This window comes from Mus musculus, chromosome 19 (assembly GCF_000001635.26).
Source record: "Mus musculus strain C57BL/6J chromosome 19, GRCm38.p6 C57BL/6J".
NCBI lineage: Eukaryota > Metazoa > Chordata > Mammalia > Rodentia > Muridae > Mus > Mus musculus.
Genome location: NC_000085.6, coordinates 7,161,721 through 7,177,799, shown reverse-complemented (window position 1 = coordinate 7,177,799; position 16,079 = coordinate 7,161,721). Strand labels below are relative to the sequence as shown.

Here is a 16,079-nt window from a genome sequence, read left to right as displayed (position 1 = left end):
ATGAAGGAGTCATTTAATTAGGTTCTCATGGGCCCTGATGTTAAAATATTAGTGTCCAAAAGCAAAAACAGAAATAGCACAAAAGTGCCTTTAGGTGCGGTGGCAGATGCCTGTAATCTCAGCATTTTAGGAAATGGAGGCAGAAAGTGCAGGAGTTATAGCCTTGGCTATACAGGGAAGCTCACCTAGAATTCATGTACTCTCAACTGAAACAAAAGCTGCTAACCCCATGATGGGCCCCATTCTCATGACCCCATCTGACCCCACTCGGCTCTCAAAGGCCCTGTACTTGCTTCCAAACACCATCAGTATGTGGATGTGTGGCTATGGATTCTAGCTCTCAGGACCCTTTAGAGGACACATGGATACCATAGCTGGGGTTCAGGCAGGCATGGGAGCTGGGGTGCAGGGAGAAAGGTGAACAGCTATGAAGAGAGGCTCACTGACTCCTAGGGAGGGCTGTGTGGCCATGTTGAATATGCAGCTCCATCTTACAGATGGGGAAACTGAGGCTCAGATATGTTCCTGACTTGACATCACTAAGGTAGTAGAAACATGACCCAAACTCTGTTTGGTCCAACTCTATACTTTACCAAGCCTCACAAAGGTTTGACTTGTTTGCTTTCAGGGCTGAGCAATTATATATAAAGTATTATATATAAAATATAATTATAAAATAAAATATAAACACAACTTAACTCAAGACATGCCTGCCTCACACTGCCCAAGCCTGAGCCTGCTCTCCCCTGGTCCCCAGCCTCCTTCCTCAGTTTCCCCTGAGTCTTGAGTGAGAAGCCTCACTACCTGTGCACCCCCACTGTCCTGCTTGGTGGTCTCTATTCTTGTACCCCAGGATCCTCGCCCCATCCCTAAAAGAGCCAGACATTAGAGATGGAAATAGGTTAGCTGGCTGCTGTTCATGCCTGCCTGGGCCCTGGGCCTCCACCCCTTCCTGCCTGTCTAGGTTCCTTGGGCTTCCACTGCAGGGCTTCAAGAGCTCCTGGACAACCCTCCCCACCCTAGAGGTCAGCAGCCCCAAGTCAGCTCCAGCTCAGGTGACACTTAGCATCCATTCTCCAGGTTGGCCTTGTGTTAGGGACAATATAAGCAGCAGGAGAGGCAAGTCACCCTCAGCATCAGGCCCTGCAGTCCCCAGTTCACACACCTGGTGGGACCTGTCAGGCACAGAATAATCAAAGAAGAGTTATAAGCCTTGGCCAAGTGAGCCCTCTGGGCAGCTTCAGCCAAGTGCTTCAGTGGCCTCTTCTCTCTCACCTGTCCCCAGGGACTCTGCACGGACTCCTGTTATTTTTGCCACTTTTTTCACACGTGCATAGGAGGTTGAGAGAGGTTGAGGGACTTGCCCAGGGTCGTGAGGGTGGGGAGCCAGTGTCTGGGACTGAGTCCAGCTGCTTGACTCCCCCCATGGAGTCCTGTAGGGCTGCAGACCCCCGGCTGCAGCAGGCCTCCCCTCCCCCAGGAACCCCGGCAGCACTCTCGTCCTGCCATTAGCATATCCGAGAGCATCCCTGAAACCCAATTACCAGGAGATGGCTTGGGCCCCAGCCAGCCGGGTGTCGGCTCCAGCTCAGGAATCCAGATCTGCAGGAATGAGGGGCTGGGACCTAGGGCAGCCGGCTGGGAGAGGAGGGGACCGGAGCCAGTGGCTGGGGTGGGGCAAAGGCAGGCTACAGATCCCTATCAAGTGCTGTGGGGATCCCAAGGCTGTCTTGAGCCCTCTGCTTAGCTATGTTTAGGGAGGCCCTACTATGGCCAAAGACAGGTGACCTCCAGTGGGCCTCTGCTCTCTCTGAGCCTTAGCTTTTTTTTAAAAGGATAAAACCTTGGGTGTTTTGTTGTTGGTGGTGATGGTGGTGGTTTTGAGTTTTGAGACGGGGTCACCTGTAGCTCAGGCTGGCTTCAAACTAGCCTTGTAGCGGAGACCTGAACACGTGCTAATTAAAGTGCTGATGGGTCTGTGAGGAAAGCTGTTAACTGGCCTGGAAGTTCTGATCCTCCTGCTGGCACCTCCTAAGTGCTGGGGTTATAGGTATGGGCCACCATACTCAACGACATGAGTGGCTTTCTAAGAGGAAGAGCCACTGAAGCTGTCGCCTTGCTTTGTCTTGCCAAGAGATGCTGCAGGCCCCATAAGGACAAAGCACAAGGCCCTTACCCTGGCATTCCCAGGCTGCAGAACCACCATGGAAGTAAGTCTCTGTTCCTTCTAAGTTACTCAGCCTCCGGGATTCAATTACAGCAACAGCAACAGACCTACCCCCCAAGCCTAACAAACCCATCATATGGGCCAGGGATGTAACCATTCACAGTATCCTTACCTAGCATGTGTGCATGAAGGCTTGCCTACACTCAGTCTCCAGCACTGCAGAAACCAGGCACAGTGGTGCACCCTCATAACCTCAGTCCTGGGGTGATGAAGGGAGGCAGGAGGATCTAGAGTTAAGGCCAGACTAGGATAGAGACCCTGTCTCAACAAACAAACATACACTGTTTCAGTGAGGTGCCTCCTCTTAGACATGTCAGAACCATGAAATTGCATATGCAATTTAAAAAAAAAAATCTTTCTGCAGACGGGGTCTTGCTTGTTAGCCCACGCTGGCCTACTGCCTTACCCTCTCTGATGCTGAGATGACATATTATTGCTTTTTCTGGTTTGGTTTGGTTCTGGTTTGGTTTGGTTTTTCAAGACAGAGTTATCTCTGTTAGCCCTGCCTGCCCTAGAATTCACCCTATAGACCAGGATGGCCTTGAACTCAGAGATCTGCCTGCCTCTGCTTCCTGTACTGGAACTAAAGGCAAACACCATCACTGCCCAGATAACAAATTATTGTTTTTTCCAGTTTTGCTGTGCGTGTCCTGCAAAAAGGTTTCCTAGGGTTGGTGAGTATCTTTCTCACTGTCCTGTATATAAACCCCGACATTCATTAGGATGGACTCGCACTCTCAAGGGGCATGGTCCCAGGGAGATAACCCTCCATGCAACCCCCATTCTCTACACGGGCAGATGGGTGGCCCAGCCTGGCCTCTTGAAGACGTGGCAGGGGCTTCTTTGCCCACCCCATTTGTCTGCCGGCGTTTCTCTGGGCGGGCTGGCATCTTTAACTTTACTAGTTATTGCCAAATTGCTCTCCAAAGTGGTTGTTTGGATGATCGTTTTAAAATATAAATTAGATCATGTCACTTTCCTGCTTAAACCTCTCAAATAGCTTCCTATTAGACTTAGAATAAAATCCATATTCTCTTCCATGAATGCTCAGCTGCATCCCATACTTGCTCCTCCTAATTTCCTGTCTTCCTTTCTCTTCCTCCAATAGGTCTGGCATGCTCATGCCCCAGGGCCTTTGCACACACAGCTTTTTGCACACACAACTTTTCTCCCAGCTCTTCTTAAATTGGCTCCATCTTAGCCACCAGGTCTCAGTGGAACTGTCATCCCCTCCAGGGGCCTCCCCTGAGCACCCACTAAGACACCCTCGGCACATCCCTTGTATTGTCCTGTTTATTTCCTTTGCAATTGACACCATGGGCCCACAAAGCCCTCACTTTCTCATCTGCCTGGTGGGTTATTGCCAGCCAGGCGGCCTGTGGCAGGAAGGGCTCATTTGTGGGTCTCAAAGGTTGAAGTGGGGATCTAGGGTGTCCCTCAGTGAGCCAACATTTGCCTAGAGTGCTTGAGGTTGTAAACACCAACCCCAGCACTGTAAAAGTCGAAAAGTCATTAAAATGAAAAACAGCAGTAACTACTTGTATGGTTTACGAGTGAGTGTGTGCAGGCCCATGCTGAGGCCAGAGTAAGCCACCTTGTTTCCTGACCTCACTCTGCCTTACTCCCTTGATACAACATCTCTCATTAAACTTGAGGTGGCCAGCATCCTCTTGTCTCCATCCCTCACAATGTGGGGGGGTTCATGTGGACATACCTGGGGTTTTGTTGTTGTTATTGTTTTGTGTTGTTTTGTTTTAATGTAGGTTCTAGGGATTTGAACTCAGAGTCATCTCCTCATTCCCAAACAAAACAACCCTTGCAGACCAAGCAGGTTGATGGCTTATTCACTGAACAGACATTGTGTCTCTGTGTTAGGGTGACAGGCAGTGAAGGGTGCAGATGGGGTGGAGAATGAGGCCCCCGGTGGGTCTCAGGGAGGGGTCTCAGCTTTGGTGAGAGAGCCATGAAGGTGATAGAGCTTGGGCGAGCTGGAAGGCTGAGCTGACATTGAGTACGGTAGAGCTGGAAGAGAGCCATGGAAACACGGCTACAAAAAGGAGAGAGTGACCCTGTACCCACCCAGTGAGGCCCCTTGTCCCTTGGGGTTCCACAGGACTCCCGTGTCCCAGGGACAACTTTTGACTCTTGTTCAGATGACACCATAAGTCACTGTCTATGACTTGGGGCAGACACCCTGCTTCAGAGACCCACCTCCACAGACTTAGCTCCCCTGTATGGCTGGGAAAGGGGTCCCCTAAAAGGAAGGGACAAGCAGCTGCCCAGCTGAGTCCCTGAACACAAGGTTGTCTGAAGCCAGGCAAGCAATAAAGACAGGAGAAAGGCAGGGACTGCTTTCTGCAAGGGAAATTCAAGTTAGACAACAAGAAGGACTTTCTCTGCCACCAGACACAGCTTTGTCAGGAACCCATCTCCTCTTCAGAGCTGATGGCTCTCTGTGGTCACTTCAGGTTTCTCGGGACAAAAACTGCTTAAGGGGGCTGGTGAGATGGCTCAGTGGGTTAGAGCACCCGACTGCTCTTCCGAAGGTCCAGAGTTCAAATCCCAGCAACCACATGGTGGCTCACAACCATCTGTAACGAGATCTGACACTCTCTTCTGGAGTGTCTGAAGACAGCTACAGTGTACTTACATATAATAAATAAATAAATCTTTAAAAAAAAAAAACTGCTTAAGGTTGCTCAGCCAAGAAGAGATGAGACCTGTTGTGTCTGACTCTAATACTAGTCAGCTGGGACAGGACTTATGTTAAGGGGTTTGGGGGTTGAGGGTGTCAAGTACCCTACAGGCTGTCTAACTACATCCAAGGCTTCTCTGGGTACAGAGATGAACTCAGCCTGGCCCTTGCCTTGACAGCCCCAGAGTCCCTTGACACGGGTGGCCTCCTCTTTGTCCCCCTGATCTCCAAGCTCCGGCTCTACTTTGTGGAGGGAGGAGGGAGAAAGGAGGAGGGAGGAAGGAGGAGGGAGGAGACCTGCGTGGCTGCCATTGGTATGCGAGGCCCAGCCTCAGCCCTCAGAGGCCCAGCCTCTCTGCTCAGCTCTTTAAGAATCCCTCCTTGGTGGCAGCCGCGTGGAGGTTGCCTGGCAACACCATCCCACCCCGCCCCATGGCTGGCACTGGCCCTCTTCCCCTCCCCCTTCTCCTATGGCTCCTCACATGCCCAGCCTCAGCTGTATTCTGAGCTGAAAACCTGCCAGGCCCCGCTAGTTGGTTGGAGCATGGGTACCTAGTAGGTGAGCCCACCCACGCCGACCCGAACTCCAGCTCTGCACCTGAGGGTCTTGTGTTCAGAGGCCTTGGTCTAGCAGTCCCTTCCTCTGCCACTCTGCCCCGTAGCAAATGAGGGTTCTGGAATATGTCTGTGTCTCCTGCCCCAGCTCCAAGAGGAGACCCTGGGCCCCCATCAGGAATCCTCAGACTCCAGCCCCTCCCACCTGTAGTGGCTTCAGTTGACCTGTGGTACCAGACAGATTCTGCAGAGGGGCCCCCGAGGCCTGAGGGGAGGTGTCTGGAGTTATAGTCCCAGGAAGGTTTCCCTTGGCCCTGAAAGGTTAGCTAGGTATTGAGCCTTGTGGGGCCCACAAAGCCACCGTGAGTGGGGCAGGAGGTAGGAGGGAGCATGTGAAGAGCAGAGAACCAAACCCCATCCCCAGAGGCCAGAGAGACACTGTCAGAGAAGGACATCACCACAGGTGGGGTTGGAGGGTTGGGGGGGGGGCAGTAAGAAGCCTTGGAGTACAGAGCTCAGACACTGATATCACCACTCTATTCTCTTCTCCCTCCTGGGGTGATTCCAGGGTGGCCCTCAGGCTTCCTCTATCTTGGGGTCCTACCTTTATCTCTCCTGGATGCCAGCCCCTCCCCCACTCCCTTTAGCGGCCTCTTTTCCTCTGCTGCCAGGAGGCGTGGCCTCTGATTAGGCCTGCCCCTCAGGCTTCTGCTCCTCTGTCTTCTTGCCCCGTCTATCGGCCCCAGCACCATCTAGCTCTGATTCTTACACACGCCAGTCTCTTTCAACACACTGTTCTCTAAGCAACAGCTCGATCTCCGTGCTGGACTTGGATGTGTAAACTAGGCTTCAAGGACCATCAAAAGCGTGTCCTTTGCTGGAAGGAAGTCATGGTTGGATGGAAGCAGCAGCCCTGAGGGAAAGACTTAGGGAGGGGGTAATGCCACCCAGAGGCTCCCATGGGGAAGGAGGGTTGTGTGAGAAGCTTGGGACTGGCAGCCCCAGTCTTGGTCCCTCTGGAGAGACAGGCTGACTGGGAGAGTCCTGTCTCCAGAGCAGGCCTGGGTTCTGATACTTTCTGGAGTTTTCTCACACCCACACCCAATCCCCCACCCCACACACACACACCAAGATCCCGCCCTGCACACGCCCAGACACTTGACCTAGGATCTGTCCTTGGAACAGTCTAAGTAGTTCCCAGTTTTATGGTCACAGCTGGCCTTGGGACGTCTCTGTCACTGCTGGCTGCCTGGATTGGCTCAGCACGGTGGCATCAGCAGACAGTGCTGTCCCTGTTGGTAAGCCTATAAAGTTGTGGGACATTAGACCCCTGGTTCATATGACCAGGGGCAAAAGGAGAAAGAGCTCCGAAGGCACTCGTCCCAGAGTCTGGAGGCCCTGGGCCTAAGTCACCATGACATCTGCTAATTTACTATGATCCAGGAGGAAGACATGTCCATGATATCATGGCTTTTGATAGATGAGAGTGCTGTCTGACATCTGAAAAAGTGGTATCACAAAAGGCACAAGAACCTGTCACAAAGAGAGACTCAAGCACAGACCACCGGAGCCAGCAAGGTACAGGCAGTTGCTGCTAAGCCTGATGACCTGGTGAAGGACAGACAGACGGACGCCTGGAAGCTGGTCTCTGTGCTCCACTATTACTACTATACTATTACCGTAGTTCTTGTCCTTCAAGACTCGTGTAGAGGGGCTAAGGATGTGGCGCAGCTGGCAAGTGCTTGCCGGGTGTGCTTGAAGCCTTGGGTTCCATCCCCAGCACCACACAAACAGCCATGGTGACACACCTACAATCCCGGTGGTCAGGGGCAGCAGGAGTTCAAGGCCAGCCCTAGTTTGATCTTAAAACAAAACTAAGGACCGTGGTCTAACTGTAACTCCGTGTAGGCCGCTGGCCTAGCACTCAGAAGGCCTTGGATCTCCTTCTCTGATACAAGAAAAACAATAAAGAAAATGTAATCTCTAAAGTGGTGTTTAAATATTATTTATTTTATGTATATGAGAACACTGTAGCTGGAGACACAGCAGAAGAGAACGCCGGAACTGTTTATAGATGGTTGCGAGCCACCATGTGGTTGCTGGGAATTGAACTCAGGACCCCTAGAAGAGCAGTCAGTGCTCTTAACCGCTGAGCCATCTCTCCAGCCCTCTGAAGTGGTATTTAGAGGTATCAGTCTCTGGGCTGCAATTAGGGTTAGAGGAGGTCATGGGACCTTTATGAGGGGATTAGTGCTCCCCACACCCTTTTTCTGAAGTTCAGGATGCACATGGTTGCCCAGTGCCCTATCGCTGAGCTACAGCCCAGCCCCACCATTAGTGGCCTTCTAAGAGGAGAGAAACAGCCAGGTGTGGTGAGGGAGGTGAATGGGGGGTGGGAGGGGTTCAAGGTCATCCCTGTCTACATAGCCAGTTTGAGGCCAGCATGGGCTACATGAGGCTCTGTCTCAAAAACAAAACAACACATACAAACAAAAAAGAGAAGGAAAAAAAAAAAACCAAACATATATTGGCTAGCTTGCCCTGTCTTACCACATGACACAATAGAATCACCATAAGCAATAAAACCTACACCAGATGTGTCATGACCAGGACCTTTCCCTAAACAACCCTTTTTCTTTATACACTACCCAGGCCATGGTACTCTCTTATAGCCCCGACAAGAAAGGAGAAAGACAAGGAGTCGGGGAGAGACTCGGTAGACAGGATGGCCAGGCTTTGGCCTATGGGTAAGTCATTTGGGTAGGGGGGGGGGCTTGTCTCAGGGGACAATGGGACTCAAATCAGACAGGCCAACTCAGTGGGTAGATCCTCAGCCAGCAGCTGTCCCTGGCTTGACCCTTCTTCAAAGCACCCTTGTCCCAGTCGCCATTTTCAGGAGTTGCGGGCCTTAGCATACTGGACTTAGCCCCATCTCTGGTTGCTCCTGGATCTCCCTCTCCAGGGCCTTATCCTGCTCTCTGAGACTGCCCTGAGACTCAGTCACCAGTAGCCCTCTACATTGCTGTCTGTGAGAAGCTTCAGCCCTCAGTATTCTGCCAACAGGAACTCTCAGGGGAGAATGGCTGAAGGGAGTGAGCACCGTAGAGGAGAGACCTGGACCAGAAGCATTGCTGGAAGGTGAGGGCTGGTGAGCCAGCGAGGAGTTCCTGAAGCAGTGTGCACAGCTATCTCACAGCCCACAGCTCACAAACCTGTGTAAATGTCCCCGAATGCCCTGGGCACCTCTGGGGTTCAGGGAGGCCAGGTAGCCAGTGGCCATGAGTCTCTGGAACCCCCAGAGAGGAGGTCCCTACTGGTGCTGGTTGAAGTGTGCAGTCGGGGAGCCTATCTTTCCTCATCTCAGAAAGAGCCTAAGACTGGCCCAGCCTTGCCTGACAACAATGTTGCCAAATCCAGTTATCTCAGCAACTTGTAGGATAGAAGACATCTTAGGATCTTTCCAGACTGTCACATTAGCCATAGGAAGTCTGTGGTGGCCTCATTAGCATAAGAAAGTGGAGGATGGGACAGTGCTGAGGGTCACTGGCCACCACAAATATAGGTGTCAAACTGAAGCTACATCCCCCTAAGAGGGTAAGTAGTGGCTGAGAGGCTGGGGAGAGGAGGCTGCGGGCAGGGCCAGGCTGACCTTGCTGCCCAGTGGGAGGGCCCACTCTGAGCTGCAGGACATTGTTCTGGTTGCTGCCTCCCTCCCAGTGGAGGAGCTGGGGCTTGGCAAACTCAAGGTTGAAGCCACAAAGTGTTCCTGGGTGACTAGCGCTGCCCTCAAAGCTGATTGCCTCCCAGGACCCAGCCCCCAGGACTAACTCTATCCTTCACCATTATCCTGTGTTCTCCTGTAGCCTGTAGCATACAGGGGTTCATCATGTATTTGTGGACTGAACAAACTATATTCACTGCTCTCAAGCTGGCTGTCTCACTGTCCTAGAGTTACAGTCTTTGGTTGATGCCCCACTTCTCTCAGAGTTCCTACATAGTCCATAGGTCCAAGATCCTGCACACCAGCCCGGCTGCCATTATCAGCCTCTTCCACCGCTTCCACACAGTCTTCCTGACTCTGATCCCCAACTCCAGCCAAGAGTTCTTGCTCGGTGGCACCTAGACATTCCCACTATGACATTCATCTCTGCAAAGGGCTCCTGCTGCACCTTCTCCTGCCCCCACACCCCAGGAGAACAGCCACTGTCCCCAGGATGCTCTCTGGTGTCTCAGATGGCTTGGCCCTAGTCTCTGGGGTCGAGTGGAGAATCCTGTTTCAGCTCTTGTCCAGGGGTGACTATGTGCCTTTCTGGAACCCCAGCTTTGCATCCACTGCAGCTTGGTTCACAGTAGTCTCCCTGGTGTCCCAGATGGTACCCAGCACGGTGGACCTCCCCCAGTGTCCCCTGAATCGTGCGCAGGAGCTCCTGCTAAGCCAGTTACAGTTCATCAGCTGGAAGGAACATCACATCACCACTAAAGCCACGATTGTGAAGGGGATATTTTGATATCTAAGTGCGATGTGTCAAGTCAAGCCCATGCATACTACCCACCTCAGTATGAGGCCAGATGCTTGCTTGGCACCAGCCTGGTGCCTGGCATGGGGTGGTAGGGAGGTAAGGGGGGGGGCTTGTTTTAGGAAAGGAGGAAGACACAGAATTTCTGAGGCACATGCTAAGAGACACGATGGAGGAACAGTGGAGATGGAGCCCTGGGGCCTCCGAGTCCATCTGGGGGTCTAGGCAGGCAGGACAGAAATCACAGTTCTGTGAAAATTATAGCCAGCTCTGTCCTGAACCGGCCTGGAAGGGAGCAGGGGAAGGGAAGCTGTTGACGCCACAGGGCGGTGGCATTGTGGGTGATTTTTCCCCCCTTTCCTTTATTGTTGATATAATGCTGTTTGGGCGATAAGTAAAAATTGGGAGGGAAAAAATAGCTGTTCAGTGAATTGAGCACAAACCCAGGGAGGGAAGGAAGGAAGGGAGCTGGGAGGTGAGGAGGAGGTGGGAGGGGCAAAGACTGCGGGGGGAGGGGCAGGGAAGGCAGCCTCAGAGGGGCAGCTTGCCCTCCCTCAGGGGTGACAGTGGGCATCCTGAGCGAAGGTGGCCTGGGAAGAAGTGCAGACTGGTCTGGACTTCTGGAAGGTCCTAGAGTTGGGATGCTGGGGTGGGAGCCGTTGGAGTGGGTCTGCCTGCAGGGAGGGTCTTAGATAGATTATGGAGGTCTAGGGATGGGCCTGGGAACTGTGGGGGAACTCACAGGTGGTCTAAGCAGTATTAGGGACTCACCCAGAGTAGACAGCACCCAAGGGGAAAACTAAGTCTGTAAGGGACCACCCAGCTCTGTCACAAGGTAACAAGGTCTGCACCCGGGGTTTGTGAGGCTGGGCAGAGAGATGTTAGTGTTCCCAAGGCTAAGTCTGGGTACTTTCCCTGCTAAATAACTGTCTAGTCCATCCATCCCCGCGTCCCCAGGGCGCATAGCACAACTTTCCCATTCCATAAACAACGTCTATCAGTCTTGCCTCCATCCACATACCCATTTGTGGGTCTCCTTAACCCTCCAGTAGTCCAGGGGCTAATGCTTCCATTTTATACTTAGGACACATAGGTTTAGGGAGGTTAGCTAAATTGTTCAAAGGGGAGGGGAAGGGGGGGCTGGCATCTGACCCAACCTGCCCTCCTACACATCTGGGTGGGGTCCTACTCAGAGAAAAGCAGAGTTCAGAGAGGTCCTGTGCAGGAGGGGCTGCAAGTGAGGGGGGTGGTGTTGCCTGAGCCGAGAAAGGGGCACCTGGCAAGGAGGGTTACCTGGGCACGCAGAGTAGGTGGGTTCTGTTTGTGAATGAATGTTCGCGTGGACGGATGAATGAATGAATGGATGGACAGATGAATGAGTGGGTGCTGAGAGGATCGATGTAGGGGGAGGAGACGCCCGAGCCAGAAACCCCTTCTCTTGCCATCCTCCTTCTAGCCCTGGAGACTGGTGTTGGGAGCCTCCCTCCCCCTAGTCCCTAGGGGGGGACCAGCTCCCCAACTCGTCCTCCCCCACCCCCATCCCAGACATTTTGGCCGAGGCTAGGAGGAGGGGAACGCACGGACGCCGTTTCTCCCGGGCTGGGCCAGAGTCCCCGCGCGGCGGCGCAGCCTCCCGCTCCGGGTCCCGCCGGCCAGTGCGCAGCGCGGCGCCCCCGCCCCCGCCGCCTCCTCCCCGCCCGCCGCCTCCCTCTCCGCTCCCGCCCTCCCCGCTCCGCGCTGCACGCACAGCCCCGCCGCCGCCGCCGCCGCGAGGGGAGAGGCGGCCGCACAGCCTGCTTCCCCGCGCCCTGAACGCCGCCGCCGCCACCGCCGCTGCCCTCGCCCCGCTGAGCGCACCAGCCCGGGCACACGCACCCCGCCGCCGGGCGCCACCCCGCGCACTCCTCCCGCCGCTCCGCTGGGCAGATGCGCCGCCGCGCGCCCCGCGCCCCGGGCCCGCCACAGAGCTCCGTCGCGCGCCGGGGGCTCCTCTCCCCGGCCCCCCTGGGTGCCCTCCGGCTGGGGCTCCCGCCCGCTCCTTGGAATAACCCCTGAGGCTCCAGCCGCCGCCGCAAAGTTTCCCGAGGAGACCCGCCTCCCCGGCCGCTACGCAGGTAAGGCAAGCTGCGCGGGCCGGGGGTCGGGACGGGGCGCTGGGGCGTGCGGGGCGGGGGCCGTGCTGCACGCATCGGGCCGGATCGCGCCGCCGGAGTCGGTCCGGTGTGGTGGGGGACGTACAGCTTTTGGGATTCGGGGTGTAGGGGGATTGAAAGTCAAGAGCTCAAAGCGGGCGATGCTGGCCGGGCCGCCGGGAGGCGCGGGGTTCGCGGCCCGCGGCCCCTTTCCCTGGAGCGGAGGCTGGAAAGGGCGGGGGCTCGCTTGCAGCCCCAAGCCAAGCATTGGCTGCGCCCGGGGGGGGGTGGCAGCCGGGCCCGCGGGGGGCGCCGGGCAGAGCAGGTCGGTCCCAGCTCCTGCCCCGCACTCGGGAAAAGGAGGGTGAGGGGCGAGCCCGGCGAGGGCAGCGGGCCGGCCCGGCGCCGCGCTCCCGTCCCCACTAGCCGCGTGAGTCACGGTTAGAGCGAGGTTTTATTTTTAAAACGACTTCAAGGGGGGCATAGGCAGCCTCCAACTTCCCTCCCTGCGCGCGCTGTGGACTGGCAGCCTGGTGCCGGCGGGGGCTGAGACTGTGCACCTGGCGGCTGCAAAGGTGGAACGGAGGGACTAGCGAGCTGGGGGCACAGCACAGAATCCCCCACCCCCCAGCTCCCTAGACAAGGAGGCAATAGACCGCGAGCACGCCCCTCCTCGTGGGGATCCGAGGCCCAGGGGCGGAAAGCTGGGGAGCGTTGTTGCCCAGCTGCAGGGAGCCGTGGTTGATCAGAGCTCTCTGAGGAGGACAAAGTTGTGAAGCAGCGACATCAGGGAGCTGCTCCAGGCTTCCTGGGGCCCCCGGGAGGGCTTCCAGGCTCTCCCGGGCATATGGTTAAGAGAGAACACAGCTCAGCTGGGGTGTGCCAGGCCCTGGAGGCCCAAGTGAGAGGTCTGATGTGAATAAATAAAGCCAAGGCAAGGGAACAGAGGTGAGGGGTGACAAGGTCCAGCCTTGCTTCACCTCCGTTCTTGCATCCTTTGGGGGATGGAGACCAGCCCCACCCTTTTTCAACCCTAGGTAGCTTAGGAGTTGGGGGGGGGAGGCTGTCTGGGTGGGAGAGTGGGTGTAGGCAAAGGAGGACCTAAGACCTCTGACTCTCTTGGCAGAGGGATGTGGGTTGGGGCTCCCCTCCCTGCAAGCACGGGGGAAGGCGGCTGCACACAGGGGCTCCAGGCTCAGGTTTCTGGAGTTGAAAGCCAACTGCGTGTCTTCCTGCCAGCCCCAGGAGGAGAGGCACAAACATCACCTGTCAGCTGGTGCCTGCCGTGGGCGATTGCTCAGGGCTTCCTCCGAAGGTTTAAAATGGAAATGGCCCAGGCTGCCAGGGCCAGTGCCTGGGAAGAGATGCTGCCTGGGGGTGGGGGGGTGGTTGGATATGAGGGTCCCTGGGAGGTCTGAGGGTAGGGAGAGCTGAGGTCGACTGGGCTACAGGCCAGGTGGGAAGTGGGAAGTGAGACAGTCTTGCTTTTTGAGTGTATGGAGGGGGGATGTCGGGGGGGGGGGGGAGTGGAGAAACTAGGTATACACATCCCACCTTGGTTCTCAGAAAGATTATAGGCAAAACCTCCCCTGAAGAGTGGAAGCCAGACAGGCCAGGCTCAGAAGCCCACAGGCAGAGATGATGGCCAGCCTGACTTGGCTTAGTCCATGCAGCTAGTCTGATGGGGGTCCATCCATCAGACTCTACCTTGCTAGTCCTCCCTCTGTGTGCCTCAGTGTTTCTGTCCTGTTATAGCTGGCCTGCTATAACTACTCCCTGGACCTTAGTTGGAGAACAGGGACTGCTGTGTAAATGCATGTGCACTTGCTACAGGTCTTTAATGGCTCTGCTCTTTGGCTCAGGGGTCTGTAAGGGCAGAGGCTCTCTGTAGAGATAGTGGCAGGTTAAGGGGTCAGATTCCTCCATGCAACTAGCGGCATGTGGGCCTTTAGCAACTGTGTCTCTCTCAGAGTCCTGTGGAAACCCCTGGGAGATCCACTCAGGCTGTTTAAGAGGAGGTCGTAGAGGCCGGAGGGCCATCTCTGTATCATTTCACCTGCTGGCAGGCTGCACAGGCAAGGTTTTAGGGTTTTAGCCTGGAGACTCAGCTCTGTAAGTCTCCACTGAAACCTAGTGGCCTAGCCTCTGCTACCTGCCCCAGGTCTGTAGCCTCCCTTCTGGGAACCCGCCTGCCTGTCAAGGATCTTAAACCCATGACTTATGGGGAGGGGTGAGTTTCAAGCCTGAAAATGAGAGAGCAGGGCAGGACAGTCTGCCAAAAGACTGGGAAAAAGGTGTTGGTGTAGAGTTGGCTGGAGAGGGACCGGAGGCCCCGGTGGACCAGACTCCTCAGGTGTCTCAGAGATAGAGAGGCAGACCTTGAGATGGCTGCTGCTGTGGCTGCTGTAAAAAAAAAAGCAGATGCTTGGCAGGGCGTGGTGGTGCATGCCTTTGATCGCAAAACTCGGGAGGTAGAGACTCATGAATCAATGAGATGGAGGCCAGCCTGGTCTACAAAGAGAATTTTGGGACATCCAGGGCTACATGGAGAAGCCCCCCCCCCCCAAAAAAAAAGAAAGAAAGAAAGAAAGAAAGAAAGAAAAGAAAAGAAAAAAGAAAAAGGTAGCCACTCTGCTTTGGTGCAGGGGGCCCTGACACCTCCATCAGGCCTGCAAAGTGGCCTCGTCGTGGAGGCGGAGCTTGGGGGGGGGGTTGGTAGGGGACTGCGCCAGGAGGTATTCTACCGAGCTGGCTCATCTTAGGATCTGGAAATGACATTAAACATCTTGTCAGCCCGGTGGTGGTGGTGGTGGCGGCGCTCGCCTTTAATCCCAGCACTTGGGAGGCAGAGGCAGGCGGATTTTGTAGCCTGGTCTACAAAGTGAGTTCCAAGACAGCCAGGGCTATACAGAGAAACCCTGTCTGGGGGGGGGGGGATCTTGTCATCCAGTGGGTCATATTTTGGGGACCTAGGTGGTTCCTGGGAAGGACTCCTTTGCCTGGCCAGCTGGCCTTCAGCAAGCCTGACCTTTGTGGGCCTGGGCTCCCTCACCTGGGAAGTGGGGCAGCCACCATGAGGTGAACCCTGGAAGTCTCCAGCAGAGTCCATGCCTAGCAGTGTGGGTCCCTTGCAGTCTACTCCCACCTTCGCTGTGTACTTACTTCTTAGGCCTGGGGGAAGCAGGCAGGACTGCTAAGGTCCCCTACCTCAGTCACTAGTGCCTCCTGATGTCAGGGCTCTCTATACCAGTACTTCCTGGTCCAAGTGACAGTGGGAAGATCCAAGACTTGAGGAGTTTCAAAGTTCAGGCCCATCATGAGCTGTGACATATGTGAGTGTGGGCATGGCTGAGGGTCCTGAGGTAAGGAGACTTTGCCAGTCTTAGCCTCTCAGCAGGGAGAGCACAGGGCTGTGGAAGGGTGGGGGTAGTATGACCCTCAGCTCTGGCTGTTGCTCTTGAAGCTTGGCACTCTATGTGACTATATGGGCCTGGGATGGCATATAGTCATTTGCTGTATGGTAGGGGTCACCCTGTACTGGTGAGGGCTTGGGAGAGGCAGACTGGCCAGGATGGACAAAGGAAACAACAGTTCTTCTACCATGCTTCCTACCCCCCCCCCCCCCCCCCGCTGGCTTGGTGTTCCCTGGCAGCAGCTGGACTGCTGAGGGTCCGGGAGGCTGTGTCTGCAGACCTGTGTTTGCCTGTGTGCTGGGTAGATCTTGTTTGTGCACTTGCCTTTGGCCCCTAGAGCCCATCTGCTCCCCAGGGTCAGTCACTCTGTAGATGATGTCAGGATTCTGGGGCTTCCACTTGCTCCGTGGAAGGTATTTGTTGGATTCTCCACAGCCCTGGCTCTGGAATCCCACCGTGGGTGTGTCCTCAGTCAGTAGAGGCTGAGGTGGTAAGCATGGGGAGAGGGCTTAGAAGAGGTCCCAGGGGAGGGGACTTGAG

At 55.3% G+C, this 16,079-nt stretch overlaps 2 protein-coding genes across 5 annotated transcripts in view; one reads left to right on the top strand and one right to left on the bottom strand.

Annotated features, from left to right (window-relative positions):
* The window catches only part of Macrod1 (mono-ADP ribosylhydrolase 1), a 141,335-nt gene that overhangs the window by 20,263 nt on the left and 104,993 nt on the right, over positions 1 to 16,079 (bottom strand). The gene's annotated exons all lie outside the window — the stretch shown is intronic.
* The window catches only part of Flrt1 (fibronectin leucine rich transmembrane protein 1), a 78,720-nt gene continuing 74,257 nt past the window's right edge, over positions 11,617 to 16,079 (top strand). For both annotated transcript variants that reach the window (XM_006527170.4, XM_006527169.3), the window contains exon 1: positions 11,617 to 12,108. The gene's annotated coding sequence lies outside the window, so the exon portion shown is untranslated. The remainder of the gene's footprint in view (positions 12,109 to 16,079) is intronic.